This window comes from Aythya ferina (genome assembly GCF_964211825.1).
Source record: "Aythya ferina genome assembly, chromosome: 2".
Classification (NCBI taxonomy): Eukaryota; Metazoa; Chordata; class Aves; order Anseriformes; family Anatidae; genus Aythya; species Aythya ferina.
In genome coordinates, this window is record NC_140297.1 from 89,384,919 (window position 1) to 89,409,701 (window position 24,783).

The window sequence follows — 24,783 nt, forward strand, 5'->3', positions numbered from 1 at the left end:
CCAAACTATAATACTACAAAAACATAATGCACGTAGAACACACAAAATCACTATCTATTTTGCTAAATCAAATCTGACAGTAACCTTGTAGCCTCTTTGAAAGTTAACATAGCCAACAGGCAAACTCAGAATGACACAAGCATCTTTGTGTAAGAGAATAGCAGTTGTAATTGGAAGAGGATACAAAGGCACCTCTGTTGTTTTTGATGCAAAAGAAACCTCCCACCTCTCACACTTCTCAGATTTCTTGGGTTTGTTTTATTTTTGTTGTACTTCTGAACTGTCTATAGATGTGAAACATACTATAACATATGTTTGCATAAGATTATACTTTGTGTCACTTTATGCACCATAGTTGTTTTAAACAAAGCACAAGTGATGTTTCAGTGTCTTGCGTTAATATAAGAAAGAAATATAAGGCTCAAAATTAAATCCCTCACTCCTACAGATAGCATCCTTACTCAATGACATTTGAGTCTTCTTTAATCAGGGCTATGACGGAAACCAGGAAGCTCATGGTTCTGTTGTCTGACTCAGAAGTGCACAGATGTTTTCAGAGCAGAAGGCTAAAATTAGGACTCTTTACTACATTAGGCAGTATCATTATATAATGAGTAGAATCCCTTTATTCCTGAAAAAGCAAGGGATCTCACTGCCCAGCTGCCTTACCGTACCCTCTTCTCCTCTAGGACAGTCTGAATAGACTGAAGTGGTTGTACAACTTATTTAAGAAAGAAAATAAATCAATTAATGCTTTTGATCACACAGCAGGGTTAAATCAATAAACACCCTTAAAACTGTTGGTATTAATCACTATTCCTTATTCCTCTGTTTGTTTGAGAAAGGCAACTGATGCTTACATCATTTTAATATGAAGGGTGCTGGACCTGGTGCTCATCAGTGCAGAAGAGCTCATTAAAAAAGTTAAGATTAGAGGAAGCCTGGGTTGCAGTGACCATGCCCTGGTTGAGTTTGTGATCTCGAGAGATATGGGCCTGGCTAAAAGTCAAGTCAAGACATTGAACTTCAGAAGAGCCAAATTCCAGCTGTTCAAAGAATTAGTGAATGAGATCCTTAGGGACAGAGGATCTGAGTTGGCAACTCTTTAAGGATATTTTCCTTGGAGCACAAGAGCTATCTATTTCCATGTGTAATAAATGAAATTGGGAAGGTGGGAAACTGACATGGTTTAATAAGGATCTACTGGTCAAATTTAGGCAAAAGAAGAAAATGCACAGGTGGTGAAAACAGGGCCATGTGCCCTGGGAAGAGTACAAAAATGCTGTCTGAATGTGCAGGAGTCTTCTTTTCTGATCAGGATAGCTGACAGAAATAAACTTTGTGAGGGATGCAAAGAATAACAAGAAGTTCTACAGGTACATTGGCCTCAAAAGAAAGACTAGGAAGAGTGTAGAGCCTCTGACAAATGAAGACCTTTGTCTTCAACTGGTAACGATAGGTGGGGAGAAGGCAGAGGTACTTAACATCTTCTCTGCCTCGGTCTTCACTAGTAGTCAGGCTTCCCACAACTCTTGTGTCCCTGAAACTCTAGACGGGTCTAGGGGAGGAGAGTCCCTCTCACTGTAAGCAAAGAGCAAGTTCAGAACCTCCTGACTTAACAACTACAAGACTATGGGCCCTGATGGCATGCATCCCAGGGTACTGAGGGAACTGGCTGATGTAGTTGCCAAGCCTCTCTCCCTCATATTTGAAAACTCATGGCAGTCAAGTGAAGCCCTCACTGACTGAAAAAAGGGAAACATCACTGCCATTTTAAAAAAGGGTAGAAAGGAAGACCCAGGGAACTACAGACCAAAGAGCCTCACCTCTGTGCCTGGGAAGATCATGGTACAAATCCTCCTGGAGGAAATGTTAAGGCACATGCAGGACAAGAAGGTGATCCGGGACAGCCAGCATGGCTTCCCCAAGGGAAAAACATGCCTGATCTATCTGGTGGACTTCTACGATGGAGTGATTGCATCAGTTGACAAGGTAAGACAGACTGATGTCATCTAGTTGGACTTCTGTAAGGCCTTTGACAAAGTCCCGTATGGCATCCTAATCTCTAAATTGGAAAGATATGGATTTGAAGGGTGGACCATTCAGTGAGTAAGGAATTAGCTTAATGTCTACAGCCAGATAGTAGTGGTGAATGACTCTATGTCCGGGTGGAGACCAGTGACAAGCGCTGTCCCTCAAGAGTCTGTCTTGGGACCAGTGTTTTTTAATATCTTCTTCGATGACATAGATGACAGGATTGAGTGCAAGTTTGTAGATGACACCGATCTGAGATGTGTGGTGGAAGGACTTGGGGATTCTGGTTGACGAAAGGCTTGACATGAGCCAGCAGTGTGCACTTGCAGTCTAGAAAGCCAACTGCATCCTGGGCTGCCTCAAAAGAGGAGAGTCCAGCAGGTAGACGGAGATGATTGTCCCCCTCTACTCTGCCCTCATGAGGTCCCACCTGGAGTCCAGGATTGTGGCCCTCATCAGAAGAAGGATGTGGACCTGCATGAGTGAGTCCAGAAGAGGACCAGAGGGCTGGAGCACCTCTCCTATGAAGAAAGGCCAAGAGAGATAGGGATGGAGAAGAGAAGGCTCTGGGAAGACCTCATTGTGGCCTTCAGTACTTAAAGGGGTCTTACAAAAAGGATGGAGAAGGACTCCTTACTCAGGTAGATAATGATAGGACAAGGGGAATGGCCTTAAACTAAAAACATATAGATTTAGATTATACATTAGGAGGAAGTTCTTCACTGTAGGGGTAGTGAGGCACTGGAACAGGTTTCCAAGAGAAGTTGTGGATGCCCCATTCCTGGATGTGTTCAAGGCCAGGCTGGATGGAGCCTTGGCCAACCTGATCTAGGGGGATGGAGTTGGAGTTAGATAATCTTTAAGGTCCCTTCCAACTTGAGCCATTCTATGATTCTATGATAAAATAAGAAAGTTGTCCAGACTTGTGTTAGCATAGGACTGTTGGAGATTTTTAAGGCAAGTTCAAAGTAATAGCAATATCTTATGCAGAGAAGATGTGGTCAGGCAACTTTTTAAACCAAAACAGTGCTGTCACAATCCCAACTGAGGAATGAGGAGCTCACCCTAATCTGCTTTTAGACCATGCTTTGCTTCAATTATTATTAACAAACTGCTGGTACAGATAGTAGAAAGTGTCATGCTGTGTCCTGTACATGTTTTTGCTCTGAGTAGAAGATACTACATGTATCAGCAATACATGCCACAGTCCAGCTGTAAAGACAAGCTAGGTTTATTTTCTTCATGGTTTAGTGGAGGACTTGTTAGTGTTAGGTCAGAGGTTGGACTTGATGATCTTGAGATCTCTTCCAACCTAGACAATTCTGTGATTCTGTGATTCTGTGAAGCCTTATTCTCGCTTAGCATGTTATTTCTTAAAAATATTTTCAAATAACTATGCAAATCATGGGTTGACAATGTATAGCAAATAAACTTAGTTATAGGACAACCTCAAAAAATTGGTGGCTTTTATTATGCTGCACAAAGAGCTGTAGCAATATTGACATGGATGACAAAAACGTTCAGGGAAGTAGATGGGGAAAACAATACATTTTCTTGAACTGGCCATTCTGAAAACAAACAAACAAACAAACAGAAAAAAAAAAAAAAAAGATTTACAATTCTGCAGCAGCTGAAATGATTTTTTATTTCCATTTGAAAGAAAACATTCTTAAACACCACTGTATTTCTAAGTGAATAAAACCACATTTCACTGAGGACAGCTACTGAGACTGAGGTATTGCTTTCCATTTTCCTTGTAAAACATAGTTTTACATTTGCAGGTACTTAATCACCTCACAGAGTCATGATCTCTAACAGTAGCATTGCCTATTATTCTGCATCTGGACAAAATATTTTGTCAGTTGCACTAATAGAATAATTCTTGTCCATTTCAAAAAGTTATTTCACCTATTTGTACTTATTAGTGATCAAAGCAATGATCCAGATGATGAAAAGGAAATAATTGTAATGACTAAAGATAGATAGAAATATTGGAATTCTAGTAGTTTTTGAACTGGTCAAAAACAGTGAGGTAGAAGATTACGAATTTTTTAAAAAAATTTTTTTCTAAAAAAAAAGAAGAAGAAGGAAAGGGTACCTATTACCTTATTGGAAATTAAATAAAATAAAATAAAAAATCAAGAGGAAAAAATCAAGAGGAACATCTCTAATGATGATGATTATTATTTTTTAATTCTATAGTGTTTGCATTTAGGAGAGCTTCAATAAGCATACATGTATTATGAAGGTGTTGAGAAAACAAAGTGTGAAATCTTCCCACAAGATCCCAAGTATTTTCCTGAGTCAATTTGTAAATTGTATAGCATTTACAGAAAAGTTCTGCTTCATAAGCATAAATTTCACACTAAAAATGTTGCCTGAGAAATGGAAATTAGAAGTTTCAATCAAGCCTAGAACTAATTCAAATTTACAAGCAATTTTATGTGGATGTCATCAAATGACTACTGCAGGCTCTTGTTTAGATCAAAGCACCCTTAAATGCTTACCCAGCTGCAAAAACAGTCTCAGTGTAAGTAGTGTTCAGAAAAGGGGAAAAAATCACCTATTTTTGCATGAAATATTAGTTTGATCTTCATTGTGGCAAGGAAACTGCTATTTTTTTTTCTTTTGTTTTTCAAGAGGATTAAGATGATTGAATATTTTTAATTAGTATTTCACAGTTCAGATAAGGATTTTGTTTGTTTGTTTCTTTGCTAAACAGGAGTGATCCTGATTCTTTAGCCTCTCTGACAAGATCCCAACTGAAAACATGTTCCACATGGCAACCATTACACACACTTGACAGATTTGATAAATGATATTTTAGCCCCAATAAACATATGATATACATTTGAGATTTCTGTGTCTGTCCCCATTGGGTCTTCAACCTGCACAAAATTTCTGATGCATACAATCGGCATTATGTGATCAATTATTAGGAAGAACTAGGAAATTGTTTCCCATAATACTGCTAAATGCTGTGCTCTGTGCTCACTTATGCAATTTGGAACACATAAATTTGGATTTTTTCATGAAGTCTGCAAGTAAAATTCTTACTGCATTTCTCAAACCAGACAAGTTGGTGATAATCAAAGTGCACTAAACTTGATATCTGCTCAATCCCTTGACTGGCAAGTTACTTACTGTTGACAAAAAGGTATGCCAACATTTATTTATTTATTTATTTATTGCAAAGGGTACTAAATGAGACAATATAAGTAGCATAACAACATTTACAGAATTTGTGCTCTAATCAGTATGTAACTCTCCAGAATCTGGCAGAACTACAACAGTATTTTCTGCAATTAACACACTCCTTGCTTCCTTCCCTGGAGGATCAATCTGTATATCTGTAACAACAGACTGACTCCTTTGATATGAATCCCAGTCATCTCCAATTGTCTCACATTGCTTCAGGTCTCAGCAATTTTACTTCACACAGTTGAATTCCTTTACAAGAAGCTACACCTGAAGTACCAATGCTAATACATACCCACTAAGGTAACACTTAATGTGGTGTTGCAGTACCAGAAATCATTTGTTAGGCACATAGGCACGTAGTATGTATGCATGAACCATGTGAAAACTACAGCACCCACAGGAGCTACTAGTGCAAACCCTTCAGCTGATCTGTGGGCTATATAGCAGAACAAATGCCGTGAGTATCATTCCATTTACCCTCCAGTGCCAAACCTCTACAAACTTGCTTCTTTGACAATCCTGACCTTGCAGCTCCTTGTACATGTTCAGATATTTTTAATTTTTAACCACTTGCAGTTGAGACCAAAGAATAATTTATCATATAAATGTGAAATTACTCATATACTCATTTTAACAAACATATTTTACAGAATTAAAACTGAAGAAAAATAAAAAATGAAGTACTTTAATAATCTTACTTTAAATAAAATATAGTACATATGTATACTAATAAGTTTTAAGCACTTTTAAATTTATAATTTTCTACTTTTTTTCCTGCATCCTCCAAGAATGTTAACGACTAATATATACATCAGTGATCTGAAAAGAATGTAAACATCAACAACTGTATGGTAAGCGTTCTTCATCTTTGACTTATGTTCAATTTAAAGTCGAAAGAATTTGAAGTTTTTATATAATAACTTTGTAAATAAGTAGTGATGAATGTTTATTTTAATTTGACAAGACTGTTGTACAGATACACCAATGATTAGATCATGCTGTTAAACTCTCAGTCATCAGTTAGTTATAAAAATAGATAGAGAGACCTAACTGATGTTTTCTGCAATTGTGTTTATAAACAATATCCAGATCATCTATTTAGTGTCCACACAATCTGGAAGCAACCTAGAATCTAATGTTGACTTCAATATATTTGAATGCTGTAAGTGTGTCAACATTTGCCAAGATTAATATATTGAAATAGGTTGAGATACTTAGCTTCCATTTCAGACCACATTCACCAATGTTGCACAAAAAGCTTGGTCTGATGGTCGTTTCCCAAAACGTGTTCCAAAAAGGACAACCTGTCTGACAGAATGATCTCTCTAGATCCTCCTGTAGGAAATTGTATGAATTCAGTGATACTTTATACTAAAAATAGAGTAATAACATGCAGAAGTGGGAAAATAGATCCTTAACTAAACAATCTAGCAGATGAACCATAAGCTTGCATTTAACTACAGATAAACTAGCTAGCTATCTAGGATAAATAGATACCAGTCCAAAATAAATAAATATAAACTATTAAAAACAACAAAACAAAACTGATTATATATATATAGGGAAGAAAGAGTGGCTTAAACTGAAGAATTAAAATTCATCACATCTTTAGTTTTGCCTTAAGAATTCTATTTATTTTGATAAAACTAAAATATATTCAGTTCTGTATGTTTCAAACTTACTTTTTTATTGTATTATGTTTAGTGGAGGACTTGTTAGTGTTAGGTCAGAGGTTGGACTCGATGATCTTGAGGTGTCTTCCAACCTAGAAATTCTGTGATTCTGTGATTCTGTATTTTTTCATTCCAGAAAACAAAGATAATTTAAACAAGCTGACCCAAACTAGCACTTTGAGTTGTTCAGCTGTCTAGTCCATAAGTGTCTTGGCAGTTATCACAAAACTTAAATTCTCCTAGAACATGGTGGTCTATTCAGCACAGAGAACAGAATAAGAGTGTACTCTATTTGTTGTGCATGTGAGAAAGTATACAAATATTTATAGATTTAGGGGAAAAAATGGGCCTGTAAGTCCTCCAGACTCTGGAAAATGCTGGGGGTAGAAATCCTTTTTAAATGCATAACTTTGTTGTACGGTTAAAGAAAAGCCTTAAAATAATACCTGGCACCTTGAAGGCTTAGTTCTCAAGTAATGCTCAGACCACAAAGCAAGACATAACACAGATAAGCTACCTTAGGCAGCACCTAAGTATCAACATCACTTTACTTGTACTCTAATAACATAACATTCATAGTTTTTTGTTTGTTTTCTTGTTTGTTTGTTTTTTCTCCCCTGTGATTTGCCCTCAAGAACAGAGAGAAGGGACTCCCTCCTCCACCCCCACCTCCACCAAAAAAAGGGATAGACTTAGCTAAATAATAATAATAATAAAGCAACCCTTGTCTCTATGCCTGGACATTGACACATGGAAGACAGCCAGGACCATTAGCAAACACAGTGGCAGCCACAAGATCTTTGTAGTCCACAAAAATTTGCCTTGATGAAGCTATTACACTGTGACCCATATCTATCTTTCAGATGATTTTGGGTGCTTATTTAATCCTGCTGAATTATGTAGTTTCCTGGAAGTTTTATGTAACTGATGCACTGAACTGTTAAAAATGAGGAATGCATATTGGAGAGAAGTCAAGTATAGAAAAAAATGTTTGGAAGAAAGCCTAGATCTTGCTAAGCATGTCCCCAAGAACATAGAAACAATCAAAAGCTATTTACATTAAGTGTTTTTAACTCCAAGATTTCTCAGTCTGTGCATTAATTTGTCATGGCTAGAGGTAAAGAATTGGCTTACAGCTGCAGTTGCGGAATGTTGATTATATGGATTGGTTAATGTTTTGAGTTAAATTAAAATGGAAGATTATTCCTTGGAAGTGTTAAGCTAAAACTTTTGCACATATCCTGCCAGTTATTTACATAGGGCATTGCAAATTTGCAATGCACTAAAGGGAAAATGACAAAAAAAATGCATAGGCTTAATCAAGTCATGTCAATATTGCATCTTTATTGGATGCAAAGGACATTTTTGGGATTTTGATGACAGATGAAAAGAAGAAAGCTGCAGCTGTCATCATGAATCTGGAGCACCTTCTTGAAACCTGTATTTTAAAGCATAACATACTGTAAACAGGAAAAGGTTCAAGCTACTGAAGGATATCAAGGGAAAAAAAAATATCATATGCTAACAGGGGAAAGGAGAGGAACACAAAATAATGTGACAGGATAAATTCAATTAAGAGGAACAAACGAGGGCTGCCAGGGAAAACTGCTCATACATTTTCACTCATGTTTGCACACATAGGGATCACAATCTTAGCCGTCACCTGAGCCCTGCCTTGATTCCTTTGAGATGGTAGAGTATACCAGGTTGGGGAAGGGGGATGGGAGAGGTGGCAAGGAGAAGAGGGACGGGTGGACAGATAGATGGATGAATGGATGGACACATGATACCACAATGACCCTTGGCAGTGGACCAGTCCAGAAGGCAATGGTCCCACCTTAGACTCTCTTCTGCATGGTGGCAAACAGCCCTGTCACAATGTTCTCCCAGTCTCTGTTTGAGGGGTCTGTGTGTGCGCGCATGTGCATGTGAGCATGTGTGCATGTGTTCAGCCAGACCTGCGAATTAGATCCATCCATGATGAAATCACAATTTGCTCTTTCAGGTATTATTGTTCTACTGGCTGTTGATCTCCAGGTGATGTCAAGGACCATGGCACTCAATTTGTGTTTGTAAATTTGAAGCAAGCAGATTATTTTCAAGGACATATCTCTATAATCTCTATAAAAGACACATAGAATTTAAGAGATTTGCACTCCTAAGTTGTACCTAAGTCAGAAATGAGCAGACGTGGTAAAATAGGGTAAACTATAAATCAATACTCAGGTCAGACAGTCCAAACATATAATGGGAAATGGAAAAGCTTATGAGGTAACAGGTCACTCTATTTGGGAATGGTACCCCCATTTATCAGAAATTCAGTATGTTATATATTGATACTTTTGAAGTTAGTTTATGCTGTTCTCAAACTGAAGCATTAAATAAAAGAAATTAGAAAAGACGTAATATGCCTACAGATATCTGAAGACAGGAAGAGCTTCTGAAGAGAATGGGGATTATATTTCATTAAGGCTGGAGTGTAATTCATAAAAAAGAATAATAAATAATAATTAAAAACTACTTGTAATTCACTTGTTATCTGAATACTCTAAGGAGTTTGGAAATAAATTCACCTTTGTGATAATTGTTTTTCAAAACTTACACTGAACATCATACCATAAATTTGATTATTAAAAACTGATTTAAGTTTCTTGTTTGTGAATAGAACTTGGGACAGAATTTTAGTATGGAGGAAAACCAAAGATAACAGTCTATTTTACATTACAGATATCTACTCTCATTTTACTTTCATACTGACCTTTCTGAACTCATACTAGACTCATTTTAGGGTAATAGCAACATGAAACTCTAGTTCCTAGGAACTACAATAGTAAAAAGAAATAGCAGCGGGAGAAAGCCAGAAGAGCCTCCTTTTTTTTTTTTTTTTTTTTTTTTTTAATGGCAATTATATATATGTATGTGTTTGTGTGTTCCTGCTGCAGATAAGAACATGATTAGATTATAATGTATATTGCTGACATAGGTTCTGATGTTATTTATTAAAATAACTGTTAAAAATCACTTCTGAAAGCTTTCCATTTACCTTGATTACTGGCTTCTTATTGCAAATTATTCACATCAGGTACAAACTCATACATTTTAAATGCTTATGTGAATAGGATTTGAAAAGTCTCATCAGTGTTTTCCATGTAGGGAACATCTGTGACAACATGAACATAAGAACCTTTGGTGCACCTTAAATAGTACACAGGTTTCAAAGGAATTTATATTCCAGACAGAGTGGAATTTCAGTATTTTTTTCTAAAGAAAATATCATCCTATAGGTTTCAAATTGTTTAAAAAAACTTCAATGTAGAAGCTTCAAAAGAGAATATTTAATACCATCAGAATCAATATTATCATAAACAATTGATACTAAAATTCAGTGGCACTGCCACAATACTTCAGAAAACTAAAATTATATTTTAAATGAGCAATATAAATACATTTAAACTTGATAAAATATTTTGAATAGCTCAACAGTTAAATAAAAATGAATGTGGTGAATTTAAGAGTGTTTTTTAATTTTATTCACTCTGTAGCATTTAAGCATATTTCTGCTTCTTTCCCCACTCAGAAAAGCATAGCTGACTTCTAAGCTTTATTCTGATAAATGGGTCTTTTATGAAATTTTTATATGCATCATTAAAGATTTAAATTAAATTAATTTCAATGGACTATTCAGATGTATTGATTCCTCTATCATGACTGACATGACATTGCAAAATTTATGCTGTTCTACATTTGTTTGTGTCATTGGCCCTCCAGATGTAGTTTGGATTTTCTTTTATTGTACGCTTAGTATTAAATATATCCGGAACATTTTTTCATACACTTGCATGATACTCATGTACAGATTGTTTGTATGTGGGGGGTGGGGTGTAAAACTGGCTTTAAAAATAGTTAATTGGTGCTAAAATACTCTTCATGTGAAGCATACTTATGCTTTTAACAGCAGGATTTCAACCACCGGTGCTTGTGTTCCTCAGTATGACACCAATCGGTGGTATTTGGGTGTTTGTTAACAGTCCTTTCAGCCTTTATTCAGCCTTTTGTTTTGTTTTTAACAAAAATAGAGGGTCTTAACTGAAAGACAAAGTCTGCCAGTCTGCATAATGCTTTATCTCATAGCTCTCAATACAGCATCTGCTCCCCGACATTTTTTTTTTTTCACTGCTTGCATTAACTTCATGCATTTTCCAGGTTTAAATATGTTAAATGAAACACTCTAGGCACCTGTTTAATAAATTGGGTATGTATTTCTGCTACTTCACTACCATCAGAATGACAGAATTCTTTGGGTTGAAAGGAACCTTAAAGATTCCACTTCCACTCTCCTGCCATGGGAAGGGACACCTACTAGACTATGTTACTCAAAGCCCCAACCAACCTGGCCTTGAACACCCCTGGCCTTGGGGCATCCAAACGGTCTCTGTGCAACCTGTTCCAATGCCTCACCACCCTCATCATGAAGAATTTATTCATTATATGTAATTTAAATTTACCATCTTTCAGTTTAAAGCTGTTACTCCTTGTCCTATTACTACACTCCCCAAAAAGTCCCTCCCCATCTTTCCCATAGGAAAGATGCCCCCTTTAAATACTGGAAGGCCACAACAAGAATTCTGTGAAGCCTTTTTTAGGCTGAATGACCCCAACTCTCTCAGCATCTCCTTCATAAGAAAGCCGATTATTTTTGTGTCCTTCTTCTGGACCTGCTCTAACTGGTCCACATCTCTCTTACACTGTTTTTATTGATACGTGAAAAACTAGTGTATGTAAGCACCAACGTAACACAGTAAATGGCTGTGTTCTTAATTGTAAACTTTTCCGAAGAAGATGGTGTCATTAAACCAGCCCTTATCTGTGCAGCAAAACTTACTGTATTTTTGTTTTTTTGATTGGTTTGTTTCATATGGTCCAATTTCAAATTCTGCTGCTGAAAATCCATGTTTGCTTTCAAAGGCAGGCACATACAAGGGGAATTAACTTTTGCTTTCAAATAGTAACCTGTTCTTTTCCTTCTGCCCTCATTCCTAATGTGATTTCCAGAGTTCATTATCAAAAGAATATATTTGCATACATATATTCAAACACAAGATTGATATTATCTTACTCTGTATACTTTTTTTACGTGTGTGTACATAGATATAAATCCTTACTAAGCTAAAGACTCTTTGAAAACATTTTAAAGATCAAATAATTTTCTTTATAACCTTTCACAAAATTAAACATGAAAAGCTTTTTAATTTTGTTTTAAGTATTTGCTTTCTTTTTCTACCAATTAGACATCAGGGACCTGTGGGCACTAATTAGCCTTAATTGTCCTGACCACTATCACCTGGGATTCTCACCCACCACTCAGTCTGCCCATCAAGTTAGTGGCTCCATTTAATATCTGGCCTGGGCTTGCTTACTTTGTTTTTAACTCTGCTGTAGGTAGGGTTATTTCCTACTGGTCTTGATCCTTAGCTAGCCTATGGGTCTGATTCATTGCTTTGCCTGATGAACACTGAAAAAGCAGTGAAGGTAATACGATATTTGTTTTGTTTTTCTTGAAATATTTCATAGAAAGTAAGAGAGGGTAACTGATGTTACTTGCTCTGATTTTAGTGTGTTGCCCTGAAATCTTTCTTTTCTGAATTACTGAATAAAAGCACCCTTCTTTGGTGATTGTCTCTGAAAACTTTCAGAACTTAAGAGAAACAGAGCTGCTGTGACTTTTTAAGTTCTGAAATGCTAGTAGACTTGATTAACAATATAATAATTAGCTAATTTCTCTTCTAAAACTCTATGGGAGGCTATAGCTGGATTTATCTGCTGTAGACAAGTGATTCAGCTGGGAAAAATTAACCTTGTACTGCTTCATATTAACTCATACTTTTGAAGAGTAGAATACCTGGAAGCAATATTGGGTGTTCTTGGTGAGTCCTGAAGGTTGTAAAAGTAGTTTTAACTGTAAAGGAACCCTTTTAAAAGGTGAGTGCATTAGAACCCTTAGTGGGATATGAAGATAGATACAAGGCAACATGTGGTTGATGGCAGTAAACAGGTTTTCATTCAGAATAGTAGTACCAAATTATTTTGGGCAGTTACACAAAAGGGAAAAGACACTCCAGTATACTTTTACATGCGCTCTGCGTCCCCATGTCCTCTGTGAGGAGCCCAATGGGATCAGAAGGGAGTGGATTTTGCTGTCCAGTTATTCTGTCTGCTTGTTGATGGATCATAATGTTGTGATTTACCTTGTCCTAATTGGCCCTTTTAGAGGTAGTCTGTCCTCCCACTAACTATAAAATGTAAATGGTGATAAGTAATGGCATGCTTTAAATTAAAGTGCTTCAGTATAGCATTGCATACACGATATTCCAAATAACAGCTCATGTTGTTTCTCTTCTAAAACATGTCTGCATATTGTAGTTATGCTGTGTGATGGTATATGGTGTATAGCCAGTCACTAGCTTTCATCCTGAGATGGTTAATTGCTCATAAGGCTAATTTTATGCTGGTGATGAATGGCACGTACCAGGTATGTCTATGTACATATTCTGCCAGCACGTTTGTTTCCACGTTAGAGGTGTGTGATGCGGGAGCATGCATACATGGAGGAATGTACTGATTTGTCCATTAGTCTCACGGAGGCAACCCAGTCCCTGAGGCTAGCCCTGGTTCTTCATTAACAGGAAGGCCTTTTCCTGTGGCGCGCTTGAGGTGATTGCAGCATCCTTACTGTGGTTGATGCCAACACTGCAGCACTGCAAGGAGCCTTTGTGTCCTGTAATTCTAGTCTGGCTGGGGCTAACAAAAGGCCTGTTTGTATTTGGTGTAGAGCCTAATGAGATCAGCCACCTCTTTCCCTTGATGATCCTGCTTGCTTCCTGCCAAGATGTCTCATTAAGCCTTTAACTGGCAACTTCTTTCTCCCAGAAATCTACCTCTGTTATCTGAACTGCTCACCACATTTGAGTGTCAACATCAAAGGATGATGGAGAGTCGTTGCACTGTGAGTCTAGTCTAAACCTCAGTTACCTGGGAAGATGCTGATTTCTTTTTGTAACCAGTACTGCAGCTGCTAGGGAGCAAAGGAAAAAAGATGGCAAGATGGGATGTTTATGACTGGGATGTGCCTGCACACAGGCACAATTGAATGACACAGTGGTTGATTTGTTTGTTTTGTTTTTCTTCCTCACAGAGGTAAATATAAATAAAATAAATTTTGTACTGTTAATTTTGTACCTCATGGGTAGTGCTACTATAAGATACATAGGGACTAATCTGCTTCTCAGATCTGAAGACTGATAAGAAAATTCCAGGCAGCTACTGGCCAGAGATCTGAAATAATGCAAGCTATGACTCACCAGCACCAGGACTGTGAAATCAATGTCACTAGCACATGTCCACACTGTACTGCAGTGTATACTGTACTAAATTTTATTTCATGTTCTATCTTTATATCTAGGTTGAAATTCTGTGTTGGTGAGGCTTCATCTTTAGTACCATGTCTAGTTCTGGGCCCTTTAGTACATGGACATACTGGAGAGAGTGCAATGTAGGGCTGCCAAGGTGATGAAGGCACTGGAGAACCTCACCTATGAGGAATGAGGAGAGGGAGCTGGGACTGTTCAGCCTGGAGAAGAGGAGGCTTGGGGAGGAGAGGGGATCTTATCAATATTTATAAATACATGAAGGGAGTGTGTAAAGAGAACAGAGCCAGGCTGTTCTCAGCAGTGGCCAGTGACAGGACAAGAGGCAATGGGTGTTAAGTGGAACATAGGAGGCTCTGTCTAAACATTGGGAAGCACCTTTCTGTGCAGGTGACAGAGCACTGAAAGAGGTGTTATCCAGAGAGGCTGTGGAGTCTCTTCCCCTGGAGATTTTCAAAAACTATCTGGACATGGTCCTGGGCAACCTGCTCTAGGTATTCCTGCTTAAGCAAAGGTGTTGGACCAGAGTTCCACAGGTCCTTACTCCAACCATTCTGTGAAAACAGTCCTGTATTGTTTTCTGGTGGTGCTACAGCATGGTACTTGCAGTTCCTATTTTTTTTTTCTCACTGTTATGAAAATGTTGGTTCAGTACAGGTGTGTTCATCTCTTAGTCTTATAGCTGTATAGATTTGTGAAATAAACTCTGCCTACCTGTTTTCCAGATATGGCAAAAGTCTGTTTGATTTAAAGCAAAAACATGAAATATCCTCATTGCAATGGTGCCAAGGCATACAAGACAGATTTAGGGTAGGAAGTGAAATATTTTGTAATATGTCTGAAACAAATGTGTCAAAAGGTAAAATAATATTATCCAGTCAGAAGTGGATCCCTTGATGTTGTGTTACTATGTTTCTTTGATGAACTCAGTGAAGATAAAAGTAATTATTTTCCATGTAGGATTTTTTTTTTTTTTGTATTTCCATGTTAGTGTTTATCTTCAGTCTTTGAGGTACATATGACCACTATCATAATTTAAGTTTGTGACTTTACCTCTTCTATCATGTGTGACTGCTTTGGACTTCTCACAGCTTTTCAGTTTCCTCTGTAATCTGTGATGAGGTTATGCAGCTAGGCTTCACTGGGGCTAGATTTTAGATCCTTGGAGCAGGCAGATGAGTTTGGGGATGAATCTTGTTAGAGAGAATGAGTTAATCTAGACAAGATGTAGGCCAGAATTGTGATACCTCTGGAGTATGCCATTCACTTTTCTCTTTAAAATTAGGTATGTCTCTGAAGATCTACTTGTGCCAGAGACCCCTTAAGCAAGTGGAGAGCAGTCATTGTTCTTCTTAGTCAGGGAGATCATATACATGTACCTTATTTAGAGCTATTTACTACAGTTCTTCTCTCAGTAGGGAACAATTGTGCCAAATATGACAATCACTTTGTGATCTGGAGAATAAAAGGGTTCAGAATATAGCCTGCTTCAGATTTGACTACCTTGGTTGATGGACAACTGTTTCAGAAGCTTCTTTAGTTGTGCCTAGGGGGTGGAATCTTTTTAAATTCAGTTTTGAAGGCAGCTTAGTGTGATTATGAATGAGGGAAAACAATGTTGTCTCATTCTGCTTATGATGTCTTGTGACTTTGGATAATATGAAACATGGAATATGCTATAAAATTTTCCTTTGACATCACAATCAATTGACTGAATAAATTATAATATCGCTTGAATTTAAAAACAAACAAACAAACACCTCAGGCAGTGATTCAACATAAAATCAGTTTATATGTCAGTGTTCAGCATGACTGCTGCTTTCATTAAGCAGAGGAGTAAAGTGTATTTACTATTAGTACTGTAAGCTGTTGCAGTTTGGTAACTTAGCTGTAGAATCCAGTAATGTCTAGTGTCCCTTTAGTTATCTCAAATATTTATGTGGGCAGTATTTATAGCGATCTTCCATTCATGATCACGTGGTCAGCAACTATCTCATAATGGACCAGTATAGAACCTATACTGCCTGCTTCCATTTAACAGTTGTTGCATACTATCACATTTAACCTTCAGTGCTGGGAGACCTAAAAAGGAACTTGAAGCTGAGCTCCTTAACTGTTAAATTCTGTAGGCACATTGCAAGCATTAAATTCAATTTCAAAAAGTTCATTCTATTATCCAGAGTTGTGGTCTTGCTTTTGAAAAGCTTAAACACTTTGGTTCTAGTAACATGCCTGGGTATACTGTCAAAATGAAACAACAGTTTTGAAGTTAGTGACCTGAATGATATGCTCATAATCTGGAGGAAACTAGCCAGTGATTTTTTTTTTCAGACATTCTTTGATCTTTAAAGAATGCAATTGCACAATTTATTTGGCATGCCACCTTGTCTTGTTTCCCAAAGCCAAATGCAGTACTGAAAATAGAGACAGATCCTCATTTTCAAGCATTGTACATACCATGGTCCCTGTTGCATAGCCTCAGGCACTTGCTTGCAACAGTATTCTCGGTTGTGAGACTTGAGTAGAGCAGGTGTTATGGCTAGGTCAGACTATCCAAAACAGGCATAGGAGGTGTTAGAAAGGTCTAGAAGAGAGCTTTGGGCAAAGTATGTAAATTCTGTAGCTTGCCAAGTGTGAGAGTAGATGTACCTGATAGAATAATTTTTCTCTTTTAGTGTGGTCTCCCCTTTGCTATGTTGCTATGTATTTTGCATTATCACACAGAAATTTCCTAAATGGTGTGCTGCATCACTATAACTAAAGCATGTGTTCTACTATACTTCAGAAGGAATATTGATGAAATGCATATATTCTATATAAATGTATATTTATATAGAATAAAATGGACACTGTATTTTCTCAAGCTTCATTGTAACCTAGACATTTATGTGCCTATGTTTCTGTAACATTTCGTGGTCTTTGTATTTTTTGGCTCTTCTACTTTGTAGAAGAAGGTGAAATTGCTTTATTGGTTTAAAAAAAATAGCTTATTTGCCTGGTCTTTCCCTGGCTGAAGTCCTTCTGTAGAGAAATATAATATTTTATAGGAAAAATAAGGTTGTCTGTTTTCATCCTTGTTAATGCTAAGTTCTGATGACTCTTATCCACTGGCAATGTATGGGAGTCTACCTTCCCGACAATGCTACTCTTCCAGTGAAGACCAAGGTCAACTTTCCTGACTTCTCACAATCTCTCAGAAACAATAACCTCTTGAGATATTGTGGGAGGAACTTGGATGTTGTCAGTGCTGAATGTCACTGAATGTGCTAAGGTATTTAACCACCAAGAAACCATAACTTTATCTTTTACTAAAGATAAAGTTATGCACTTTCCAAAAGCTTCTAACTTCTGTAACTTACTTCTAACTTTCTGTAACTTAAGCTCACTCAAGCTACTACTCATGTTAGTAGCATCAAAGGGTAGCAGCTGTGAATGTATATTCGGGTGGTGGAAAAAGGATATTAGTATATTAATGGTGGAAAACATATAGTTGACACTATCCTTGACTTTATTTCTTTGTTAGCACAGGTAGCTGTCTGCACTGAGTTGATATCTCTAGGGGGTGAAGGGGAGAGTTCAACAATCACTTACTATCCCTTGGTAAAGTGTGTTTATGCCTTGTATGAGTTGCTCTTGCATTGAGCAATTTCTACACAAGTAGAGGTAGCAGGGAAAGAATGCAGCATGCATGTTAGCATTTGAAAATAGATTTTATTAGGTATCTTTTCATCCCAAAACTCGGTAAACAAATATTCTGCAAATCCTGCTTCAAGAACAACATGACTTCATGTCCTCAAATTTTAAGTAGTGTAGTAGACCTGTGTGTCACTGTGGTGGTTTTACTCAGGTGGGCAGCTGAGCTCTACCAAAACCACTCTTTAACTCTACCTCCTCAAAGGGAGAAAATATGCAAAGGGCTCAAGGGTAAATACAAGGACAGGGAGATCATTCAAGAGTTTTCATCATAGGCAAAACAGACTCAGCTTAGGGAGATTAATAAAATTTATTGCTTATTACTAACAAGCCAGAGAAGTGAGAAACAAAACAGAAACAAACAAAAAAACACCTTCCCCCTATCCACCCTCTTCCACCTTCTCCCCTGAGCAGTACAGGGGAATGGGGGTTATGGTCAGCCTATAGCACTTCATCTCCACTGCTCCTTCACAGTCACTCTCTGCCCCTGCTCCATGTGGGGTCCCTCCCATGGGATACCATTCTTCCCGAACTGATCCTGTGTGGGCTTCCCACAGGCAGCAGCTCTTCAAGCACTGCTCCCACATGGCTCCATCCCATGGGGTCCATCCATTCCCCAGAAGCAAACTGCTCCAGCATGGGTCCCCCACGGGTGGCAGCAGCTCCCCCCCAGACCTCCTGCTCCTGCGGGGGCTCCTCTCCATGGGCTGCAGCTCCAGCCCGCGGCCTGCTCCTGCAGGGGCTCTCCATGGGCTGCAGCCTTCTCCAGCCCACTTCCACCTGCTCCACCGGGGGCTCCTCCACCCATGGGGGGGCTGTAGCGTGGAGATCTGCTCCATGGGGGACCCATGGAGCTGCAGGGGGACAGCCTGCTCCACCAAGGGCCTCTCCACAGCCCACAGGGGAACTGCTGCTTTGGAGCCTGGAGCACTGCCCAGGGAAGTGGTGGAGTCACCATCCATGGAAGTCTTCAAAAGACGTTTAGATGTAGAGCTTAGGGATATGGTTTAGTGGAGGGCTGTTAGCGTTAGGTTGGAGGTTGGACTCGATGACCTTGAGGTCTCTTCCAACCTAGAAAATTCTGTGATTCTGTGACCTCCTGCCCCGACTTCCTGTGAAGTTTTGAGGGGAAAATAAACAGAAACTCATTTCTATTTTTTTTTTTCAGTCCTGGTTATAACACTACAGGAAATCTACTTCAGTGTTTTTGTTTTTAATTCTCACTCAGGGCTCCAGTAACTCTTCACTTTTGTTTATATTTCAGGATTATAGTCTGAATTAATTGTTTTTCTACTGGTGTTATCAATAAATTCATCTTCTGTGAGCCCCATACCACTGAGGGACACACAGTGATAATGTTATTTATTTCCTCTTCTAACTGACATTAAAAGGAGAACTTCATATTCCCCTGGCTCTCAGTGGAGGCTGAATGAGGTTGCTACTATGCCACTTGTACTTGCTGTGGTACTATGCTGTTGCTGTTCACATTACAGCATGATGCAATCTTGCATGGGTCTATGATCATTGTGTTTCTTTCTTTGGTATCCAAATACTAGAGTATTTGAATGCTGTACTATTTTTAGTGCAAAATCCCTGTAGCCTACTGTGTTTGGGCTGTTTGCGTGACCTTGCATGGACGTTCCTGAAGACTGCAAAGGCAGTGATGTACCACTCTTGGATATGGGAAATTCAGTTGTTGTGGACCTGGGTACTAACATAGGTTGGCTATTGTGTTGGAGCAATTTCCATCTGTTCCAGGATTCAAAATAATATTTAAAGATACCTCTGCCTCCTGTTTCTTGTCTGACATCCATGATGGAGGTTTTCTCAAAGCACAAGAGATTCTCAGTAATATCTGGAGGACTGGAGCTGAATCCAGGAAAGTGTTTTCCATGTTAGATGTCTAAAATGGAGAAGGGAATGCGTTGTTGTGTTTTTTTTTTTTTTTTTTTTTTTTCTTCCATAGCATGATTGTCTGGAACAAAGAAGGTTTTCTTCTTCAAGAAGACCTAGGATTTGCATTAAAACTGTTTCCACTGGAAATTGTTCTCATACACATAGCCAGCAGTCCTGTGAAGCTGAGGAAAAAGAATATGATTTTCCATTAACAACAACAATGAAATACTTTCTATATAACCTCACTAATAGTGAGTCCACTGGACAGTGCAGTTATAATTTTAATTAATACAAAACTAGGTTACTTGATCCTTAAGATAGAAGCCTACCAATTCTCTAACATTCTGAAAAATTGTCTTATTTCAAGAACTGGAAGAGCTTGGACTTTCTGCATTATATCCATCACTAATTAGATAACATTCACCATACACTTCATAGTTCATAGTCTAAATTCTCTAATGTTTTATAACTTTATAGTTAACCTAACATAGCATGCTTTTGATTGTGAACAGTTTCTAATTGAGAGAATTATTATCACAGTTCATATTCAGAAGACTTAGTGCTTTTGTTCCCTGCTGTTTTCAATTTTCTTTATATTTCTTTCTCAGCTGGCTAGTTTACTGAATAATATTATTCCAGATATATTTTCTGCCTCCTTAAAATTATTTGAAAACCTCAAAATTCAAGCTCAGTTCAGCTTACTAACATACTTTGAAAAATTATCTGTTCATGACCCTCCTGCCTTGAGGATGGTGACAGCTGTCAGAGGTGAGGATGGAAGCCAGGGGTTGGTTATTGCTTCATCTATCTGTTTTTAATTTAATAAAATCTGTGAGATACCAAATTCAAATCATCGTTGTAACATGGCACCTGCTCAGAACAGAATGAGTCTATCATTTGTCTAGTCCAGCAATCACAGGAGTCTGTGAATTGCTAGCAGGACATACTGCAAACAAAATACTTGCTTTTATAGCTGCCTGAAGAGCAAGCAAATTGCAGTATCTGTTTATTCCTATAAGAAGGAGGAGATAAAGGAGTATAGGCACAGATAAAAACTGAGAAGCCAGAAAAGGAAGACTGTGATAAAGGGAAATGTAGAATAGAGATGCTGATGAGGAGTCTAGTCCTAGGGAAACTTGTGTCCTGGTTTTGGTTGGGATAATTTTCTTCCTAGTAGTAGGTATGGTTCTGTTTTTGGATTTTATGATGAGAATGAAGTTGATAACACACTGTTTTGGTTGTCACAGAGTCAAGGACTTTCTTGCTTCTCGTGCTGCCCTGCCAACAAGGAGACTGAGGGTACACCAGGAGCTGAGAGGGGACACAAGACAGGTGACTCAGACTGACCAGAGGGATGGCACATATCATATGGAATCATGCTCAGTGTTATACATGATTTGATAATTCTCCTGCCACCCCTTTTTTTCTTTATTAAACTGTCCTTACTTCGGCACTGAAGTTCTTGCTTCCTTCTGTCCAGTTCTTTTCCCACATGCTAGGGTGGTAGGGTAGGGACATCAGTGAGCTGTGTGACACACAGCTGCTTGATGGATTAAACCATAACTTTTTATTTCCTCATGTTGTGTTTAAGTTAGAAAGGAGGTCTTTTAAAGCACCAGGGTGCTAAAACTGGAGGGAAAAAAAAGTAACACAATTAGTTTTCTACTGATATTTACTGTGTTTGTTCTACCTTGGATTTGCTAGGCTTTCCTGTTGGACTCTTTGCCTTCTGCCTGAGTGAAGAGTATACATCTAGGAAAAAAAATCCGTGTTCTTATTTTGAGAACATCTTTCATTTTCACTGCTGTCTTTTGCTGCACCTATAGGAATACAAGGGCTAAATAATCCAACTGAATTCCTGACTACCTTGTTTTAAACAGGGAGAAAACTTCAGCAGTGCTATGAAATTACGAAAGAACAAACTCTTCTATTGTCTGACATTGCCAACTGTTGCACAACCATTCTTCAGAGCATTTTGGAAGAGTCTTTTCCATGTTCGTGGCTTATTTGCTAAGGAAAGCTGTCGTCTAATTAATATTTAGATTAGTTGTATTATTTGCCTGATCCAATGTACCATAAGGTATGAGCTTTAAAGTAATACTGCTTGGGTACCAAAAGATGTCTGGTTGCAGCAGCATTGAAATATTTGTATTGATTTACTCTGCCCTTTGGCAGGTGTTTTCCAATGAATAAAGTGTTGTGAACAATGACAAACAAGCATTCTCTTAGGGTGAGACCACTCTGAATAGAGCAGCATGTGCATGATAGTGCCCTGGAAAGCATTTGTCTCATAAATGAAACCCAAATGAACACATACACATTCATCAACAGAGATATGTAAAACAGACTGGCAATGTTTCAGAGCATAAGCAAAGCTGGAAAATGATTAGCTCTTTTTTTCATAGTTAGATTAACAATGCAAACAAAGGCTGAATTCTTTGGATCTTTCACTGTTGTGTAACCATGTTTATTGATGATCTCTGTAAGTGAGGGAATCTTAAAGAACAGAAACATCTATTTATGCTCTGGGATGAGCTTTCATTTTCAGTTGGGTCTATGAGAATTGACAAAGGTAGATTAGAATTTTCTCCTGATACAAAACTGTCACTGTAGAATCAAAACATCTTAATGTTTTGCCTCAAAACATCTTAATGCCTCTGCACACCTATGTAAATGGTGCAAAGACTCTGGAGGTTATATAAACCAGGAAAAAACTTAGTTGTTTTAAAATAAATAAGCAGTTAGCATCCAACACATTGGATGGCTGGTCACTGATTTATGCTCAATAAAGCTGTGAGAGAACTTAGTCTTATTTGTGTATTTCCCCCCCCCCCCCCCCCCCCCCCTCACTATAATGAACTTTAATCTAATTCCAGTCTTTTATCCTGAACTTTGTTGTAGTGGCATTACTTTAGGTATATTGCTGAAAAGTGAACTAAAGCTTACATCACTGATGAAAAAAGTCTCAGTAGACAGTTTGCTATATGATAAGCTTTCTAATGAAAATTTCTCATTTAAAATTATTTTTCCTTCTATGTGTTTTTTCTATTCTCAATTCTTACAGTTTTGTTTTCACAAATGTTATCTCATTGGGAATTTTTTCCCTTACGAAGACCTGACTACCTTATAGAATCTATTGCCTTCAAAAGACTGTTTCAAATAAGCTGGGAAACTGGAATTGAAGGAACATATAGAAAATTTCCCGATTTTACTAATGTCTTCTGTAACTATTTCTTGCAACTGGATTTTTCACCATGCGGTGTGTGTGTGTGTATATAGTTAAAGCTAAGGACAATATAAAAAGCCCCTATTTCTTGCCCTTACTCAGTACAACTGTGAAAATATCTTGCTTTTGTTATATACTAGAAACACTGAACATATGGAGAAAAAAAATGTTATTTGTTTATAAATTTAAAAAGTTGAGCACTTCTCTTCATTTGGAAGGGGGAAAAAAAAAAAAAACTTTCATAAAATGCTACTTAAATACCAGGTTGGGGGGGGTGGGGACCTTGGAGGTTTTCTTTTCTTTTTTTTTTTTTTTAAAAGCTTTACTTGCTATAGATTTTTTTTTTCCTCATGCTAAAAATCAGAATGAAAAGAGATTATGTTGGTATGAGGAAAACTTTATTTTAACTAGTCCTAACATCAAAGAGTCCTGTCTTTTATTTCCTTACCATGAGAAAGAGTTCTGTCAAGTAGGTTAAAGCATTTATTTTTTTTAAAGATGTGAGAATTTATAGAGAAATTTAATTGACTTAGGAAAGTAAGGATAATATATGTAAACAATTGGCAATAGCTGGTTCTAGCCAACTGCAGGTAAATTTTAAATTTTTAACTCAGGTGTTCATGTAATTATCTCAGATGTTGGAAATGATATCCTGATTCTGGTGTATCATGTATTAGATGATATTTTCTTGTGAGTAAATTTCTGTTGTGACAACTGAAATCTTTTTTAACAGGTCACTACAATGCCGGGTCTGTTTTTTCTTGGTAGTTCCATTTCTTTTCCTGGATTTGAACAATTATTCCTCTTGGGGAAAACTTGCCTTTAGAACAGCGTTAGACTTAAAAACTAATAAATAAAAATAAATAAATGATACGTGAAGACAGCTTACAGCCACCTGCTGTCAGGCAGCCTTTTGCTAACTACAGTTTCTCATTTCCTATCATGATCACTTGCATCTGCTTTCTTCCCTTTTTGGAAGCTGATACGGGTCTGCATGATGAGCTATCTGGTCAGCTCTGCCCATGTGGTCCTGTTTGTTAAGACAAGCCAGCACTAAAATGTGGAACTGTAAAAGTTCTTTAATTTCTTCCTGAGCAAGGCTTTCCGTTCTTGTTTTTCTACCTCACTTTCAGTCTCACTTATTATATTAAAATGTTCAAGAGCACTGGTGCATTTTTGCAGACCTTGGCACATATCAGTCATTCTGTGAGGAAAACGGGATATATGCTAATTTAAGAACCACTTGATGTTGCTTTCAATTCCCAGGAGTAATATATAGGGTTATTATTATTATTATTTTTTCTTCTGAGTTTGTGTCTATAAGATTGCATTGGGTTTATTTGGCAAGGTTTTGGTAGCAGGGGGCTGCAGGGGTGGGCTCTATGAGCAGAGCCCAGCAGCTGCCCCATGTAGATAAGGTCCATTGTCGGCCAGCTCCAAGTGGACCTGCTGCTTGGCTTGAGCTGAGCCGATAAGCAAGGTTATTTGCACCTTTGTGAGAGCAGATTTAAGAAAGGGGGGGGGGGGGGGGGGGGAGTAGGATTGGTGCACAACAGCAGTTTGGAGAGAGGGGGGAGAACCAGCTCTGCAGCCCCCCAGGATGGTGAAAAAAAGATGGTAGGAAGTGCTCCAGGCA

The 24,783-nt window shown here is 37.9% G+C and overlaps 1 long non-coding RNA gene across 1 annotated transcript; it reads left to right on the forward strand.

Annotated features, from left to right (window-relative positions):
• Nucleotides 1-12,316: 12,316 nt before the first annotated feature.
• On the forward strand, nucleotides 12,317-22,727 carry LOC311431790. Its single transcript, XR_014689645.1, has 3 exons — nucleotides 12,317-12,437; nucleotides 21,169-21,253; nucleotides 21,802-22,727. It is a non-coding gene; the product is annotated as an uncharacterized lncRNA (long non-coding RNA).
• The last annotated feature ends 2,056 nt before the right edge of the window (nucleotides 22,728-24,783 follow it).